General features: G+C 43.8%; 2 non-coding genes and 1 pseudogene across 2 annotated transcripts; all 3 read right to left on the reverse strand.

Moving 5' to 3' along the window:
* Nucleotides 1–988: 988 nt before the first annotated feature.
* On the reverse strand, nucleotides 989–1,107 carry LOC138362375 (5S ribosomal RNA). Its single transcript, XR_011227613.1, has one exon. It is a non-coding gene; the product is annotated as a 5S ribosomal RNA (ribosomal RNA).
* An 8,001-nt stretch (nucleotides 1,108–9,108) lies between these two features.
* Nucleotides 9,109–9,227, reverse strand: LOC138362376 (5S ribosomal RNA). Its single transcript, XR_011227614.1, has one exon. It is a non-coding gene; the product is annotated as a 5S ribosomal RNA (ribosomal RNA).
* Nucleotides 9,228–17,252: 8,025 nt separating this feature from the next.
* On the reverse strand, nucleotides 17,253–17,377 carry LOC138362378 (5S ribosomal RNA; annotated as a pseudogene).
* Between the last annotated feature and the right edge of the window lie 1,646 nt (nucleotides 17,378–19,023).

The following is a 19,023-nucleotide window of genomic DNA, read 5'->3' on the forward strand; positions in this document are numbered from 1 at the left end:
TGGTGTGGTGGTGGTGGTGCATTTAAAACTAAACCAAAAATCACCAGTTCTGGACGCGTCAAATATCATATCCGCTTAATGTGTCTACAACCTAATTACTTAAAACTACACTATTTAATTCATTCATATCATGTGCATATTGGTCATTATGCTCATACAACCGACATCAAAATTTATTTTCATTATTAGAATCATACATTTCATCAAGTAATACAGATACAAAGAGATTTTCTTTCTGAGAAGACCGTTAGTATTGGCTTGCAGGCAGGCAGGCAGGCAGGCATTTGAGGGTTATTATTTCGCCTGTTGATTGGGGGAGGGTTGATGTGTTAGGGGGTTTTCGGTTAGATGTGGTGGTGGTGATTGGTGGTGATTGGTGGTGATTGGTGGTGATTGGTGGTGATTGGTGGTGGTGGTGGTGGTGTAGTAGGTGGAGTTGGGGGGGGGGGGGGGTGGGGGAGGGAGGGAGGGAGGGGAGGGGAATGATGGTCTGTGGATTCGTTCTCCGTACCCTTTACATATAAGCAAAAATATGCCTTCTTGTGGGTATAGAAACATTAACACAAATTATATCAGTAACTGATATTGTAGCCTTTTAAACAGAAAAGATTTGTACATACAAATACTTTTTAATTATCATTTATTTGTGGAAATGGCATTTACGTCATTAAATTGATACCTCAGCATCAAGCTTGTGTCCTGCAGCAGTGGTCCAGTGGTAAAGTGTATATAAGTGATGCGTATTCTTGGAGTTGCGAGTTCAAACCCGGATTAAGCTATATATATATACAACATGTTTTGTTTTGGTTGTTTGTTTTTGTATAAAGCCTCACACAATATCTATATTAAGCGAGTTTGTTTTAAACATGACATACATATTAATTCATTTTACCAGGCCTTATTCCACACAACTCCGTGAATTTCCCGTGGAGCCAGCCATTCAAACAAAAACAAACGAAACAAAACAAAACAAAACAAAAAACATTATTGCCAACAGCATTTGGTGTTCCCAGGCGGTCACCCATCCAAGTACTAACCAAACCCAACGTTGCTTAACTTCGCTGATCGGACGAGAAGCGGTGTTCTCAACGTGGTATGGCCGTTGGCATGAGACTGCCTACACATTGTGGCTAATAACCAACTCTTTTAAGTCATCGCGGCAGGATACGGACCTGCTTGTGGTGTCTTAATGGTAATTGTATCCTAACATATTTTTGTCTCCTTGGCATGGATATTTAACATCGTTTATTCAGTCTTGGGTTTATGTTCTTTCGCCATTTACAGACATTTTACATCTACCTACTTCCTCAGCCTGCCCTGCCAATTTCTAATGAATTTGTGGATTTTCTTTTGTAATACAAACATGTGTGTGCTCATCTGCTCTTCAGTTTTTATGATATTTGTCTCATCTGTCCTGCTTTATGATACTTTTACAAAGAACATGAACAAATGCTTCTATTTTAGAGAAGATATGGGATCCAGGTTTCGGAGCCGTAAAACCAACCGTCGTGATTGGTGGACGAGTTGCCAGGTTGCAGCTTCTGTACCGTGCCGGCACATAAATAGGTTCGGCTCAAGCGGCGGCAGCATCATTCCCCCGTGACTGTCTGAGCGTCTCTCATCACCTTGGTTATCTCATCATCATCATGGTAGAAGCAAAGCCTACCAAGAAGGCTGCGGCTGCTGCTGCTGTGGTGGCCACCACCAGGAAACCTCGCGTCCAGGTTGCTCACCCGAAAACTAGTCAAATGGTTCTAGCCGCGGTCGCAGCACTCAAAGACCGTAAGGGCTCGTCTCTACAAGCAATCAAGAAGTACGTTGTTGCCAACAACAAAGTCGAGGCTGCCAAGATCGCCATTTACATCCGAAGATTTCTCAAGAAAGCAGTGGCTGACGGCATTCTTGTTCAGACCAAGGGAAGTGGAGCTAGTGGATCATTCAAGCTGGCCGTAGCAGAGAAGAGGGCCGTTCTAACTCCCAAGAAAGCCACCACAACCAAGAAACCATCTACAGCAGCAAAGAAGGCCGTGGTAACTCCCAAGAAAGCCGCCACAAGCAACAAACCACCTACAGCCTTGAAAAAGAAGCAGCAGCAGCAGCTTGTTGTTGGGAACAAAAAGCCCAAAATAAAGAGAGCTTCAAAATCTCCCAAACCACCCAAGGCAAAGAAAGCTGTCAAGAAAACAACAAAGGCAAAATAAACGACGACATGCAAGCAGCATGAATACACATGACAATAAACATCCAGGCCTCCCCCCTCAGTGGAGGGGCCTCATATGATTCCAAAAAGAGTTTAGTTTTGTAGACAAATAAATCATTACTTTTGGGGTAGATTTACTCTGTATATTATATATATATATATATATATATATATATATATATATATATATATATATATATATATATATATATATTATATATACACATGGGTGAGGTGATATGGTACCAAAGTTTTGGGTAAGGTGATTGACATTTACACAAGATAAAACACGAACCAATGGGAATAAAAACATAAGAATGGAAGTAACTGCAGAAGGCCTATTGGCCCATAACACAAGCACTTCCTCTTGATGCTTCTATATTGGTTCGGAGTCTTGAAGCTATAATATATATATATATATATATATATATATATATATTATATATATATATATATATATATATATATATATATATATATATATATATATGCACACAAAACTAAATAGTCTTGTTAGACAAATTGCCCCTATTAGAGGCAAGTTGACTAACAAGCCGAATGACTGCAATTGTTTTGAATTTGAGTTAAATCTAACATAGAAATGTAATCAAACCTAACCTAACCTATGCTAACCCAAGCTAAGCTAACCTAACCTAACCTAAGCTAACCCAAGCTAAGCTAACCTAACCTAACCTAACCTAACCTAAGCTAAGCTAACCTAACCTAACCTAACCCAGCAATTCATGATCTTAATATAATACTGTTAATTGGATAAACCAATTTGGAAAGAAATGTTCGAAAATAACAAAATTAACTGTGCTTGTTAGGAAAATTGGGCCTTGCATACTTGTCCCAATAGTGTGGTTCTCGCTTTTAGGTACGACATAAACGTATACCTAAGTTGAGAGAGAAAAAGATTCGCACTCAAACATGCATATCGATTGCCAGTCCTGAATTCTGGGTAGATATTCGTGTCCTCCCTTTTCATTTACCATCATTTGGATACTATCAAAACAGCTCTGAGAAGGATAAAATGAATAAAACGGGTAGCTCACTCATGTAAAAAGGAAGAGTTGGGAAAGATCTCTCTCTCTCTCTCTCTCTCTCTCTCTCTCTCTCTCTCCCCCTCACCCCCCCCCCCCCACCAATGATCCTGCTCTGCTAGTATATAACGTAACAAACCTTCCCCCCCCCCCCCCCTCCCTCCCCAATCAGAGTCCCTTTAAGCATGCGAGGATAAAAAATAGATTTCATAAGACCCAATGTGCTAGCTGATATCAAAACAATTTATGTTATCGTCTATTAAGCCCTTCAGTAAAAAAAGTATAGGGACCTAATTAGGTCCCGTTTTGAGGTGGTGGTGGGTGGAATCGATGGATTAGCCAAGCTCTTATCCGCCGAATCCGTAGAGGGTACGACCCTGGCGCTTCAGAGCGTACACCACGTCCATAGCAGTGACGGTCTTCCTCTTGGCGTGTTCCGTGTAGGTTACAGCATCACGGATGACGTTCTCGAGGAACACCTTCAGGACGCCACGGGTCTCTTCGTAGATGAGACCCGAAATACGCTTCACGCCGCCACGACGAGCTAAGCGACGAATAGCGGGCTTGGTGATGCCCTGGATGTTGTCACGTAGCACCTTACGATGACGCTTGGCGCCACCCTTTCCGAGTCCCTTGCCTCCCTTGCCGCGTCCAGTCATGGTGTTGAAGTTGTGTGAATCGAATTGACGAATGCCCGCACGATTTCCCGACTATATCCCATCAAGCGGACGTACTAGTAGCATTGCAACTCCTGCCTGCCCTTACTTTACGCTTGTGGTCGAGTAGACACGGCTTTCTCACAACGCTTTCAAAACTGCAGTTGCCTACTCGTCTGTTTCACGTCCCTGTGAAATGACTTTTGCACAAATCCAAAAAATAGAGCAAAATCAGCGATAATAGTGATTGAGGTGAGCCGCCTGTTGGCTGCAGCCAGAGGAAGGAGGGGAGGGGCAACGGGGTGACGTAGGCGAGTCGAGCAGCCAATGGCGCTCGAGCAAGCGCCTCGAGACGGCGTATATAAGCAAAAATTTTTCGGCGCCGGCCATCACAAACCACAGTTGTTCACCATGGCTCGCACCAAGCAGACTGCTCGCAAGTCCACGGGAGGCAAGGCTCCTCGTAAGCAGCTGGCCACCAAGGCAGCACGCAAGTCTGCTCCTGCCACAGGGGGTGTGAAGAAGCCTCACCGTTACAGGCCCGGAACGGTCGCCCTGCGTGAGATCCGTCGTTACCAGAAGAGCACCGAGTTGCTCATCAGGAAACTTCCCTTCCAGCGTCTGGTGCGCGAGATTGCCCAGGACTTCAAGACCGATCTTCGCTTCCAGTCGTCTGCCGTCATGGCTTTACAGGAGGCATCCGAGGCTTACCTGGTCGGTCTCTTCGAGGACACTAACCTCTGTGCCATCCACGCCAAGCGTGTCACCATCATGCCAAAGGACATTCAGCTTGCTCGCCGTATCCGTGGAGAGCGTGCATAAGCTAAATCGACCACCCTAGTATACACCAAACTCGGCCCTTCTCAGGGCCAAAATATCCTTCTAAGGAGATTTCAGACATTCCTAGCATCAGTCATATGAATTAACCTTCATCTACACATATAATAAATAAATAAATAAATAAACAAATACACTAATTTAGGTGTCATACATACACGTGATATCAATAAATCAAGTCATTTGTAGTACAACCTGTTCTCTTACAAACAAAACGCCGTCGCTTTTCGCTCTTATGCACTGTCAAGGATCACCCACCCCCCCCCCCCCCCCCCCAAAATAAAAATTGTCATACTGTACTAGAAATAAAAGCAGCTTGTATAAGTGACATACTGTCCAGTCCTGTTTTATTCTGTTTTCGGTCCTCTGGCTTAATCTGTTAAGTTAGGAGATGACATTTTAAATTAACCGTTTTCTTGACATTTTCAAACCTAAGAGGGTGGCCTGCATAGTAATCCTAATGTGGAACATAACAATGAATCTCTAATCTCTAGAAAAAAAAAAGATACCGAGTGCTTATATGTGTTGAGAGAGAGAGAGAGAGAGAGAGAGAGAGAGAGAGAGAGAGAGAGAGAGAGAGAGAGAGAGAGAGAGAGAGAGAGAGAGAGAGAGAGAGAGAGACACAGACAGACAGACAGACAAGACAGAGACAGACAAGACAGAGACAGACAGACAGACAGACAGACAGAGACTGAGAGAGAGAAACACACACAGACAGTTTCATAAATATTCTCATTTTATAGCTATTTGCTTTCAGTGACAGAGGTTTTTGTTATAATAGTATTGGTGTCTAACACTCACAATCTCTTTAGAAATTAAAGTGTGGCTCCAATGGAGCCGAGTTTGTTGGTTTGAGGCCAAGCCACCACCACAGGGCAGTAAGTAAGCCGTTTACTTGGAGGAGGTGTACTTGGTGACGGCCTTAGTGCCCTCAGAGACGGCGTGCTTGGCCAGTTCTCCGGGCAACAGGAGCCTTACAGCCGTCTGGATCTCCCGACTGGTAATGGTGGAACGCTTGTTGTAGTGGGCCAGGCGAGAAGCCTCGGCGGCGATGCGCTCGAAGATGTCGTTCACGAACGAGTTCATGATCGACATGGCTTTGGAAGAGATACCAGTGTCGGGGTGGACCTGCTTCAGCACTTTGTAGATGTAGATGCTGTAGCTCTCCTTCCTCCTGCGCTTCTTTTTCTTATCGCCCTTGGCAATGGCCTTCTGGGCCTTTCCGGCCTTCTTGGCAGCCTTTCCAGATGCCTTGGGTGGCATGATGATGCTCGTGCTGGCTGGCGTTGCGATACAATAATGAACTTTTGCGCGAGGCGAGCTTTCCTTTTATATCCCGCTCGCGACTCAGCTCAGAGCGGGTCGCGTGGCGGAGCGCGCTGATTGGTCAGTGGCGGGCTCCCTTGATCCTGAGCGGGGTATATAACACGAAGCTCGATCTGCGGGGCGGCATAAAACACCACAAACCCACAACAGCAGCAATGTCAGGACGCGGCAAGGGAGGCAAAGTGAAGGGCAAGTCAAAGTCTCGCTCCAGCAGGGCCGGACTTCAGTTCCCCGTGGGCAGAATTCACCGTCTGCTGCGTAAGGGCAACTACGCCGAACGCGTCGGTGCTGGCGCTCCTGTCTACCTGGCAGCCGTCATGGAATACCTCGCTGCCGAAGTTCTGGAGCTCGCCGGTAATGCCGCACGTGACAACAAGAAGACCCGTATCATCCCACGTCACTTGCAGTTGGCCATCCGCAACGACGAAGAACTCAACAAACTTCTGTCTGGCGTAACCATTGCACAGGGAGGTGTTCTTCCAAACATTCAGGCAGTTCTTTTGCCAAAGAAGACAGAGAAGAAGTAAGCACTTCTGCCACCCACCACGACAAATACCATAACCAGGCTCCATCCGGAGCCACACACACTTTAATAGAGAGATTCAAGTAGACAATCAACTTTCAAACATTAATAATAACATTTATATTGATTTCATTTGGAATGTGTACATAACAAACAAACAAAACAAAATTATAGGGGATATTCAGCATCACTTGGAATATTAACCAATCATATAAATCCAATATATATTTTATATTTTACTTTAAGCGAGGAATTCATATTATATTAATTTTTAATCATACAAATGAACAAAAGCAATTCTTCACTAGACGTAATGAATGAATAAATGATCAAGGTTTTAATGTGTTTCATGAATATATATATATATATATATATATATATATATATATATATATATATATATATATATATATATATATATATATATATATATATATATATATATAATATAATATAATATAATATATTATAATACTTGTGAACCAGAATATGTTTGAGCAGCAGCGATCGTGCCTGCCATTGGCCGAAGTGCAACAATTCAAATAATTTAAAGGGCCTGCTCGGGTATATAAGAGAGGCTGGGAGACTGGGGCCGGTGGTGGGTGATGGGTGATGAGTGATGGTGTGGTGTGGTATGGTGTTGTTAAGAGTTGATTTACGGCCAGCCAGCCAGCTGCAGCCAAGGCAGGGCAGGGCAGGGCAAGGCAAGGCAAGGCAAGGCAAGGCAAGGCAAGGCAAGGCAATAACAGGACAGGACAGGCAAGGCAAGGCAAGGCAAGGCAAGGCAAGCAGGCGGCGCGGGCGGGCGGGCGGGCGGGCAGGCAGGCAGGCAGGCAGCCAGCCAGCCAGCCAGCCAGCCAGCCAGCCAGCCAGCCAGCCAGCCACCAGCCAGCCCCAGCCAGCCAGCCAGCCAGGCAGGCAGGCAGGCAGGCAGGCAGGCAGGCAGGCAGGCAGCCAGCCAGCCAGCCAGCCAGCCAGCCAGCCAGCCAGCCAGCCACTCCCACTTTGTATTTATATGCATTCAATTTATATTCAAACATTATATATGTTAAGGGCCTAGTTTTAGTGTTTATTTTAAAAATGACAAACATCGAGTCGTTTTACCAGTCCTTTAGCGTTAACGGTGATGCATTTTAAAACTGAACAGAAATCACCTTTTCTGGATATATCAAATATCGAATCCGCTTAATGTGCCTACAATTCAATCATTCAAAAAATACATAATTTACATCATGCCTTTTCATAGAACAGACAATAAGATTTGAGACAATAAGAACTTTACTTTTATAACTAAAGTTGCACAATTATACCAACTCTATGGTGGCTGGGTGGTAAGGTGTGTGGCTGGTATTTTGGAAGTCGCGAGTTCAAACGACCCAATGGGAATAATACTTTTTTTTTTTTGCCATACAATCTTCCTAATACTATTATGTAGGTTTGTGTGTGTGTTTTTTTATTCATTCTTTGGTTTTATAGATGACATACATATTGACTCCTTTTACCGGTCCTTAATTAGGCTCTGGGGAAGCAATGGTGGTGGTGGTGGTGGTGGTGCATTTAAAACTAAACCAAAAATCACCAGTTCTGGACGCGTCAAATATCATATCCGCTTAATGTGTCTACAACCTAATTACTTAAAACTACACTATTTAATTCATTCATATCATGTGCATATTGGTCATTATGCTCATACAACCGACATCAAAATTTATTTTCATTATTAGAATCATACATTTCATCAAGTAATACAGATACAAAGAGATTTTCTTTCTGAGAAGACCGTTAGTATTGGCTTGCAGGCAGGCAGGCAGGCAGGCATTTGAGGGTTATTATTTCGCCTGTTGATTGGGGGGAGGGTTGATGTGTTAGGGGGTTTTCGGTTAGATGTGGTGGTGGTGATTGGTGGTGATTGGTGGTGATTGGTGGTGATTGGTGGTGATTGGTGGTGGTGGTGGTGGTGGTAGTAGGTGGGAGTTGGGGGGGGGGGGGGGGGGGGGGGGGAGGGAAGGGGAGGGGAATGATGGTCTGTGGATTCGTTCTCCGTACCCTTTACATATAAGCAAAAATATGCCTTCTTGTGGGTATAGAAACATTAACACAAATTATATCAGTAACTGATATTGTAGCCTTTTAAACAGAAAAGATTTGTACATACAAATACTTTTTAATTATCATTTATTTGTGGAAATGGCATTTACGTCATTAAATTGATACCTCAGCATCAAGCTTGTGTCCTGCAGCAGTGGTCCAGTGGTAAAGTGTATATAAGTGATGCGTATTCTTGGAGTTGCGAGTTCAAACCCGGATTAAGCTATATATATATACAACATGTTTTGTTTTGGTTGTTTGTTTTTGTATAAAGCCTCACACAATATCTATATTAAGCGAGTTTGTTTTAAACATGACATACATATTAATTCATTTTACCAGGCCTTATTCCACACAACTCCGTGAATTTCCCGTGGAGCCAGCCATTCAAACAAAAACAAACGAAACAAAACAAAACAAAACAAAAAACATTATTGCCAACAGCATTTGGTGTTCCCAGGCGGTCACCCATCCAAGTACTAACCAAACCCAACGTTGCTTAACTTCGCTGATCGGACGAGAAGCGGTGTTCTCAACGTGGTATGGCCGTTGGCATGAGACTGCCTACACATTGTGGCTAATAACCAACTCTTTTAAGTCATCGCGGCAGGATACGGACCTGCTTGTGGTGTCTTAATGGTAATTGTATCCTAACATATTTTTGTCTCCTTGGCATGGATATTTAACATCGTTTATTCAGTCTTGGGTTTATGTTCTTTCGCCATTTACAGACATTTTACATCTACCTACTTCCTCAGCCTGCCCTGCCAATTTCTAATGAATTTGTGGATTTTCTTTTGTAATACAAACATGTGTGTGCTCATCTGCTCTTCAGTTTTTATGATATTTGTCTCATCTGTCCTGCTTTATGATACTTTTACAAAGAACATGAACAAATGCTTCTATTTTAGAGAAGATATGGGATCCAGGTTTCGGAGCCGTAAAACCAACCGTCGTGATTGGTGGACGAGTTGCCAGGTTGCAGCTTCTGTACCGTGCCGGCACATAAATAGGTTCGGCTCAAGCGGCGGCAGCATCATTCCCCCGTGACTGTCTGAGCGTCTCTCATCACCTTGGTTATCTCATCATCATCATGGTAGAAGCAAAGCCTACCAAGAAGGCTGCGGCTGCTGCTGCTGTGGTGGCCACCACCAGGAAACCTCGCGTCCAGGTTGCTCACCCGAAAACTAGTCAAATGGTTCTAGCCGCGGTCGCAGCACTCAAAGACCGTAAGGGCTCGTCTCTACAAGCAATCAAGAAGTACGTTGTTGCCAACAACAAAGTCGAGGCTGCCAAGATCGCCATTTACATCCGAAGATTTCTCAAGAAAGCAGTGGCTGACGGCATTCTTGTTCAGACCAAGGGAAGTGGAGCTAGTGGATCATTCAAGCTGGCCGTAGCAGAGAAGAGGGCCGTTCTAACTCCCAAGAAAGCCACCACAACCAAGAAACCATCTACAGCAGCAAAGAAGGCCGTGGTAACTCCCAAGAAAGCCGCCACAAGCAACAAACCACCTACAGCCTTGAAAAAGAAGCAGCAGCAGCAGCAGCTTGTTGTTGGGAACAAAAAGCCCAAAATAAAGAGAGCTTCAAAATCTCCCAAACCACCCAAGGCAAAGAAAGCTGTCAAGAAAACAACAAAGGCAAAATAAACGACGACATGCAAGCAGCATGAATACACATGACAATAAACATCCAGGCCTCCCCCCTCAGTGGAGGGGCCTCATATGATTCCAAAAAGAGTTTAGTTTTGTAGACAAATAAATCATTACTTTTGGGGTAGATTTACTCTGTATATTATATATATATATATATATATATATATATATATATATATATATATATATATATATATATATATATATATATTTTTATATACACATGGGTGAGGTGATATGGTACCAAAGTTTTGGGTAAGGTGATTGACATTTACACAAGATAAAACACGAACCAATGGGAATAAAAACATAAGAATGGAAGTAACTGCAGAAGGCCTATTGGCCCATAACACAAGCACTTCCTCTTGATGCTTCTATATTGGTTCGGAGTCTTGAAGCTATAATATATATATATATATATATATATATATATATATATATATATATATATATATATATATATATATATATATATATATATATATATATATATGCACACAAAACTAAATAGTCTTGTTAGACAAATTGCCCCTATTAGAGGCAAGTTGACTAACAAGCCGAATGACTGCAATTGTTTTGAATTTGAGTTAAATCTAACATAGAAATGTAATCAAACCTAACCTAACCTATGCTAACCCAAGCTAAGCTAACCTAACCTAACCTAAGCTAACCCAAGCTAAGCTAACCTAACCTAACCTAACCTAACCTAACCTAACCTAAGCTAAGCTAACCTAACCTAACCTAACCCAGCAATTCATGATCTTAATATAATACTGTTAATTGGATAAACCAATTTGGAAAGAAATGTTCGAAAATAACAAAATTAACTGTGCTTGTTAGGAAAATTGGGCCTTGCATACTTGTCCCAATAGTGTGGTTCTCGCTTTTAGGTACGACATAAACGTATACCTAAGTTGAGAGAGAAAAAGATTCGCACTCAAACATGCATATCGATTGCCAGTCCTGAATTCTGGGTAGATATTCGTGTCCTCCCTTTTCATTTACCATCATTTGGATACTATCAAAACAGCTCTGAGAAGGATAAAATGAATAAAACGGGTAGCTCACTCATGTAAAAAGGAAGAGTTGGGAAAGATCTCTCTCTCTCTCTCTCTCTCTCTCTCTCTCTCTCTCCCCTCACCCCCCCCCCCCCCAATGATCCTGCTCTGCTAGTATATAACGTAACAAACCTTCCCCCCCCCCCCCCTCCCTCCCCAATCAGAGTCCCTTTAAGCATGCGAGGATAAAAAATAGATTTCATAAGACCCAATGTGCTAGCTGATATCAAAACAATTTATGTTATCGTCTATTAAGCCCTTCAGTAAAAAAAGTATAGGGACCTAATTAGGTCCCGTTTTGAGGTGGTGGTGGGTGGAATCGATGGATTAGCCAAGCTCTTATCCGCCGAATCCGTAGAGGGTACGACCCTGGCGCTTCAGAGCGTACACCACGTCCATAGCAGTGACGGTCTTCCTCTTGGCGTGTTCCGTGTAGGTTACAGCATCACGGATGACGTTCTCGAGGAACACCTTCAGGACGCCACGGGTCTCTTCGTAGATGAGACCCGAAATACGCTTCACGCCGCCACGACGAGCTAAGCGACGAATAGCGGGCTTGGTGATGCCCTGGATGTTGTCACGTAGCACCTTACGATGACGCTTGGCGCCACCCTTTCCGAGTCCCTTGCCTCCCTTGCCGCGTCCAGTCATGGTGTTGAAGTTGTGTGAATCGAATTGACGAATGCCCGCACGATTTCCCGACTATATCCCATCAAGCGGACGTACTAGTAGCATTGCAACTCCTGCCTGCCCTTACTTTACGCTTGTGGTCGAGTAGACACGGCTTTCTCACAACGCTTTCAAAACTGCAGTTGCCTACTCGTCTGTTTCACGTCCCTGTGAAATGACTTTTGCACAAATCCAAAAAATAGAGCAAAATCAGCGATAATAGTGATTGAGGTGAGCCGCCTGTTGGCTGCAGCCAGAGGAAGGAGGGGAGGGGCAACGGGGTGACGTAGGCGAGTCGAGCAGCCAATGGCGCTCGAGCAAGCGCCTCGAGACGGCGTATATAAGCAAAAATTTTTCGGCGCCGGCCATCACAAACCACAGTTGTTCACCATGGCTCGCACCAAGCAGACTGCTCGCAAGTCCACGGGAGGCAAGGCTCCTCGTAAGCAGCTGGCCACCAAGGCAGCACGCAAGTCTGCTCCTGCCACAGGGGGTGTGAAGAAGCCTCACCGTTACAGGCCCGGAACGGTCGCCCTGCGTGAGATCCGTCGTTACCAGAAGAGCACCGAGTTGCTCATCAGGAAACTTCCCTTCCAGCGTCTGGTGCGCGAGATTGCCCAGGACTTCAAGACCGATCTTCGCTTCCAGTCGTCTGCCGTCATGGCTTTACAGGAGGCATCCGAGGCTTACCTGGTCGGTCTCTTCGAGGACACTAACCTCTGTGCCATCCACGCCAAGCGTGTCACCATCATGCCAAAGGACATTCAGCTTGCTCGCCGTATCCGTGGAGAGCGTGCATAAGCTAAATCGACCACCCTAGTATACACCAAACTCGGCCCTTCTCAGGGCCAAAATATCCTTCTAAGGAGATTTCAGACATTCCTAGCATCAGTCATATGAATTAACCTTCATCTACACATATAATAAATAAATAAATAAATAAACAAATACACTAATTTAGGTGTCATACATACACGTGATATCAATAAATCAAGTCATTTGTAGTACAACCTGTTCTCTTACAAACAAAACGCCGTCGCTTTTCGCTCTTATGCACTGTCAAGGATCACCCACCCCCCCCCCCCCCCCCAAAATAAAAATTGTCATACTGTACTAGAAATAAAAGCAGCTTGTATAAGTGACATACTGTCCAGTCCTGTTTTATTCTGTTTTCGGTCCTCTGGCTTAATCTGTTAAGTTAGGAGATGACATTTTAAATTAACCGTTTTCTTGACATTTTCAAACCTAAGAGGGTGGCCTGCATAGTAATCCTAATGTGGAACATAACAATGAATCTCTAATCTCTAGAAAAAAAAAAAGATACCGAGTGCTTATATGTGTTAGAGAGAGAGAGAGAGAGAGAGAGAGAGAGAGAGAGAGAGAGAGAGAGAGAGAGAGAGAGAGAGAGAGAGAGAGAGAGAGAGAGAGAGAGAGACACAGACAGACAGACAGACAGACAAGACAGAGACAGACAAGACAGAGACAGACAGACAGACAGACAGACAGAGACTGAGAGAGAGAAACACACACAGACAGTTTCATAAATATTCTCATTTTATAGCTATTTGCTTTCAGTGACAGAGGTTTTTGTTATAATAGTATTGGTGTCTAACACTCACAATCTCTTTAGAAATTAAAGTGTGGCTCCAATGGAGCCGAGTTTGTTGGTTTGAGGCCAAGCCACCACCACAGGGCAGTAAGTAAGCCGTTTACTTGGAGGAGGTGTACTTGGTGACGGCCTTAGTGCCCTCAGAGACGGCGTGCTTGGCCAGTTCTCCGGGCAACAGGAGCCTTACAGCCGTCTGGATCTCCCGACTGGTAATGGTGGAACGCTTGTTGTAGTGGGCCAGGCGAGAAGCCTCGGCGGCGATGCGCTCGAAGATGTCGTTCACGAACGAGTTCATGATCGACATGGCTTTGGAAGAGATACCAGTGTCGGGGTGGACCTGCTTCAGCACTTTGTAGATGTAGATGCTGTAGCTCTCCTTCCTCCTGCGCTTCTTTTTCTTATCGCCCTTGGCAATGGCCTTCTGGGCCTTTCCGGCCTTCTTGGCAGCCTTTCCAGATGCCTTGGGTGGCATGATGATGCTCGTGCTGGCTGGCGTTGCGATACAATAATGAACTTTTGCGCGAGGCGAGCTTTCCTTTTATATCCCGCTCGCGACTCAGCTCAGAGCGGGTCGCGTGGCGGAGCGCGCTGATTGGTCAGTGGCGGGCTCCCTTGATCCTGAGCGGGGTATATAACACGAAGCTCGATCTGCGGGGCGGCATAAAACACCACAAACCCACAACAGCAGCAGCAATGTCAGGACGCGGCAAGGGAGGCAAAGTGAAGGGCAAGTCAAAGTCTCGCTCCAGCAGGGCCGGACTTCAGTTCCCCGTGGGCAGAATTCACCGTCTGCTGCGTAAGGGCAACTACGCCGAACGCGTCGGTGCTGGCGCTCCTGTCTACCTGGCAGCCGTCATGGAATACCTCGCTGCCGAAGTTCTGGAGCTCGCCGGTAATGCCGCACGTGACAACAAGAAGACCCGTATCATCCCACGTCACTTGCAGTTGGCCATCCGCAACGACGAAGAACTCAACAAACTTCTGTCTGGCGTAACCATTGCACAGGGAGGTGTTCTTCCAAACATTCAGGCAGTTCTTTTGCCAAAGAAGACAGAGAAGAAGTAAGCACTTCTGCCACCCACCACGACAAATACCATAACCAGGCTCCATCCGGAGCCACACACACTTTAATAGAGAGATTCAAGTAGACAATCAACTTTCAAACATTAATAATAACATTTATATTGATTTCATTTGGAATGTGTACATAACAAACAAACAAAACAAAATTATAGGGGATATTCAGCATCACTTGGAATATTAACCAATCATATAAATCCAATATATATTTTATATTTTACTTTAAGCGAGGAATTCATATTATATTAATTTTTAATCATACAAATGAACAAAAGCAATTCTTCACTAGACGTAATGAATGAATAAATGATCAAGGTTTTAATGTGTTTCATGAATATATATATATATATATATATATATATATATATATATATATATATATATATATATATATATATATATATATATATATATATATATATAATATAATATAATATATTATAATACTTGTGAACCAGAATATGTTTGAGCAGCAGCGATCGTGCCTGCCATTGGCCGAAGTGCAACAATTCAAATAATTTAAAGGGCCTGCTCGGGTATATAAGAGAGGCTGGGAGACTGGGGCCGGTGGTGGGTGATGGGTGATGAGTGATGGTGTGGTGTGGTATGGTGTTGTTAAGAGTTGATTTACGGCCAGCCAGCCAGCTGCAGCCAAGGCAGGGCAGGGCAGGGCAAGGCAAGGCAAGGCAAGGCAAGGCAAGGCAAGGCAAGGCAATAACAGGACAGGACAGGCAAGGCAAGGCAAGGCAAGGCAAGGCAAGCAGGCGGGCGGGCGGGCGGGCGGGCGGGCAGGCAGGCAGGCAGGCAGCCAGCCAGCCAGCCAGCCAGCCAGCCAGCCAGCCAGCCAGCCAGCCAGCCAGCCAGCCAGCCAGCCAGCCAGCCAGCCAGCCAGGCAGGCAGGCAGGCAGGCAGGCAGGCAGGCAGGCAGGCAGCCAGCCAGCCAGCCAGCCAGCCAGCCAGCCAGCCAGCCAGCCAGCCACTCCCACTTTGTATTTATATGCATTCAATTTATATTCAAACATTATATATGTTAAGGGCCTAGTTTTAGTGTTTATTTTAAAAATGACAAACATCGAGTCGTTTTACCAGTCCTTTAGCGTTAACGGTGATGCATTTTAAAACTGAACAGAAATCACCTTTTCTGGATATATCAAATATCGAATCCGCTTAATGTGCCTACAATTCAATCATTCAAAAAATACATAATTTACATCATGCCTTTTCATAGAACAGACAATAAGATTTGAGACAATAAGAACTTTACTTTTATAACTAAAGTTGCACAATTATACCAACTCTATGGTGGCTGGGTGGTAAGGTGTGTGGCTGGTATTTTGGAAGTCGCGAGTTCAAACGACCCAATGGGAATAATACTTTTTTTTTTTTGCCATACAATCTTCCTAATACTATTATGTAGGTTTGTGTGTGTGTTTTTTTATTCATTCTTTGGTTTTATAGATGACATACATATTGACTCCTTTTACCGGTCCTTAATTAGGCTCTGGGGAAGCAATGGTGGTGGTGGTGGTGGTGGTGCATTTAAAACTAAACCAAAAATCACCAGTTCTGGACGCGTCAAATATCATATCCGCTTAATGTGTCTACAACCTAATTACTTAAAACTACACTATTTAATTCATTCATATCATGTGCATATTGGTCATTATGCTCATACAACCGACATCAAAATTTATTTTCATTATTAGAATCATACATTTCATCAAGTAATACAGATACAAAGAGATTTTCTTTCTGAGAAGACCGTTAGTATTGGCTTGCAGGCAGGCAGGCAGGCAGGCATTTGAGGGTTATTATTTCGCCTGTTGATTGGGGGGAGGGTTGATGTGTTAGGGGGTTTTCGGTTAGATGTGGTGGTGGTGATTGGTGGTGATTGGTGGTGATTGGTGGTGATTGGTGGTGATTGGTGGTGGTGGTGGTGGTGGTAGTAGGTGGGAGTTGGGGGGGGGGGGGGGGGGGGGGGGGGAGGGAAGGGGAGGGGAATGATGGTCTGTGGATTCGTTCTCCGTACCCTTTACATATAAGCAAAAATATGCCTTCTTGTGGGTATAGAAACATTAACACAAATTATATCAGTAACTGATATTGTAGCCTTTTAAACAGAAAAGATTTGTACATACAAATACTTTTTAATTATCATTTATTTGTGGAAATGGCATTTACGTCATTAAATTGATACCTCAGCATCAAGCTTGTGTCCTGCAGCAGTGGTCCAGTGGTAAAGTGTATATAAGTGATGCGTATTCTTGGAGTTGCGAGTTCAAACCCGGATTAAGCTATATATATATACAACATGTTTTGTTTTGGTTGTTTGTTTTTGTATAAAGCCTCACACAATATCTATATTAAGCGAGTTTGTTTTAAACATGACATACATATTAATTCATTTTACCAGGCCTTATTCCACACAACTCCGTGAATTTCCCGTGGAGCCAGCCATTCAAACAAAAACAAACGAAACAAAACAAAACAAAACAAAAAACATTATTGCCAACAGCATTTGGTGTTCCCAGTCCCAGGCGGTCACCCATCCAAGTACTAACCAAACCCAACGTTGCTTAACTTCGCTGATCGGACGAGAAGCGGTGTTCTCAACGTGGTATGGCCGTTGGCATGAGACTGCCTACACATTGTGGTCATCGCGGCAGGGGGGGGTGGGGGATGGCCTTGAGACCCTACACATGCTTGTGGTGTCTTAATGGTAATTGTATCCTAACATATTTTTGTCTCCTTGGCATGGATATTTAACATCGTTTATTCAGTCTTGGGTTTATGTTCTTTCGCCATTTACAGACATTTTACATCTACCTACTTCCTCAGCCTGCCCTGCCAATTTCTAATGAATTTGTGGATTTTCTTTTGTAATACAAACATGTGTGTGCTCATCTGCTCTTCAGTTTTTATGATATTTGTCTCATCTGTCCTGCTTTATGATACTTTTACAAAGAACATGAACAAATGCTTCTATTTTAGAGAAGATATGGGATCCAGGTTTCGGAGCCGTAAAACCAACCGTCGTGATTGGTGGACGAGTTGCCAGGTTGCAGCTTCTGTACCGTGCCGGCACATAAATAGGTTCGGCTCAAGCGGCGGCAGCATCATTCCCCCGTGACTGTCTGAGCGTCTCTCATCACCTTGGTTATCTCATCATCATCATGGTAGAAGCAAAGCCTACCAAGAAGGCTGCGGCTGCTGCTGCTGTGGTGGCCACCACCAGGAAACCTCGCGTCCAGGTTGCTCACCCGAAAACTAGTCAAATGGTTCTAGCCGCGGTCGCAGCACTCAAAGACCGTAAGGGCTCGTCTCTACAAGCAATCAAGAAGTACGTTGTTGCCAACAACAAAGTCGAGGCTGCCAAGATCGCCATTTACATCCGAAGATTTCTCAAGAAAGCAGTGGCTGACGGCATTCTTGTTCAGACCAAGGGAAGTGGAGCTAGTGGATCATTCAAGCTGGCCGTAGCAGAGAAGAGGGCCGTTCTAACTCCCAAGAAAGCCACCACAACCAAGAAACCATCTACAGCAGCAAAGAAGGCCGTGGTAACTCCCAAGAAAGCCGCCACAAGCAACAAACCACCTACAGCCTTGAAAAAGAAGCAGCAGCAGCAGCAGCTTGTTGTTGGGAACAAAAAGCCCAAAATAAAGAGAGCTTCAAAATCTCCCAAACCACCCAAGGCAAAGAAAGCTGTCAAGAAAACAACAAAGGCAAAATAAACGACGACATGCAAGCAGCATGAATACACATGACAATAAACATCCAGGCCTCCCCCCTCAGTGGAGGGGCCTCATATGATTCCAAAAAGAGTTTAGTTTTGTAGACAAATAAATCATTACTTTTGGGGTAGATTTACTCTGTATATTATATATATATATATATATATATATATATATATATATATATATATATATATATATATATATATATTTATATATACACATGGGTGAGGTGATATGGTACCAAAGTTTTGGGTAAGGTGATTGACATTTACACAAGATAAAACACGAACCAATGGGAATAAAAACATAAGAATGGAAGTAACTGCAGAAGGCCTATTGGCCCATAACACAAGCACTTCCTCTTGATGCTTCTATATTGGTTCGGAGTCTTGAAGCTATAATATATATATATATATATATATATATATATATATATATATATATATATATATATATATATATATATATATATATATATATATATGCACACAAAACTAAATAGTCTTGTTAGACAAATTGCCCCTATTAGAGGCAAGTTGACTA

The sequence above is a fragment of the Procambarus clarkii genome, unplaced genomic scaffold (genome assembly GCF_040958095.1).
Source record: "Procambarus clarkii isolate CNS0578487 unplaced genomic scaffold, FALCON_Pclarkii_2.0 HiC_scaffold_1741, whole genome shotgun sequence".
Taxonomy (NCBI): domain Eukaryota; kingdom Metazoa; phylum Arthropoda; class Malacostraca; order Decapoda; family Cambaridae; genus Procambarus; species Procambarus clarkii.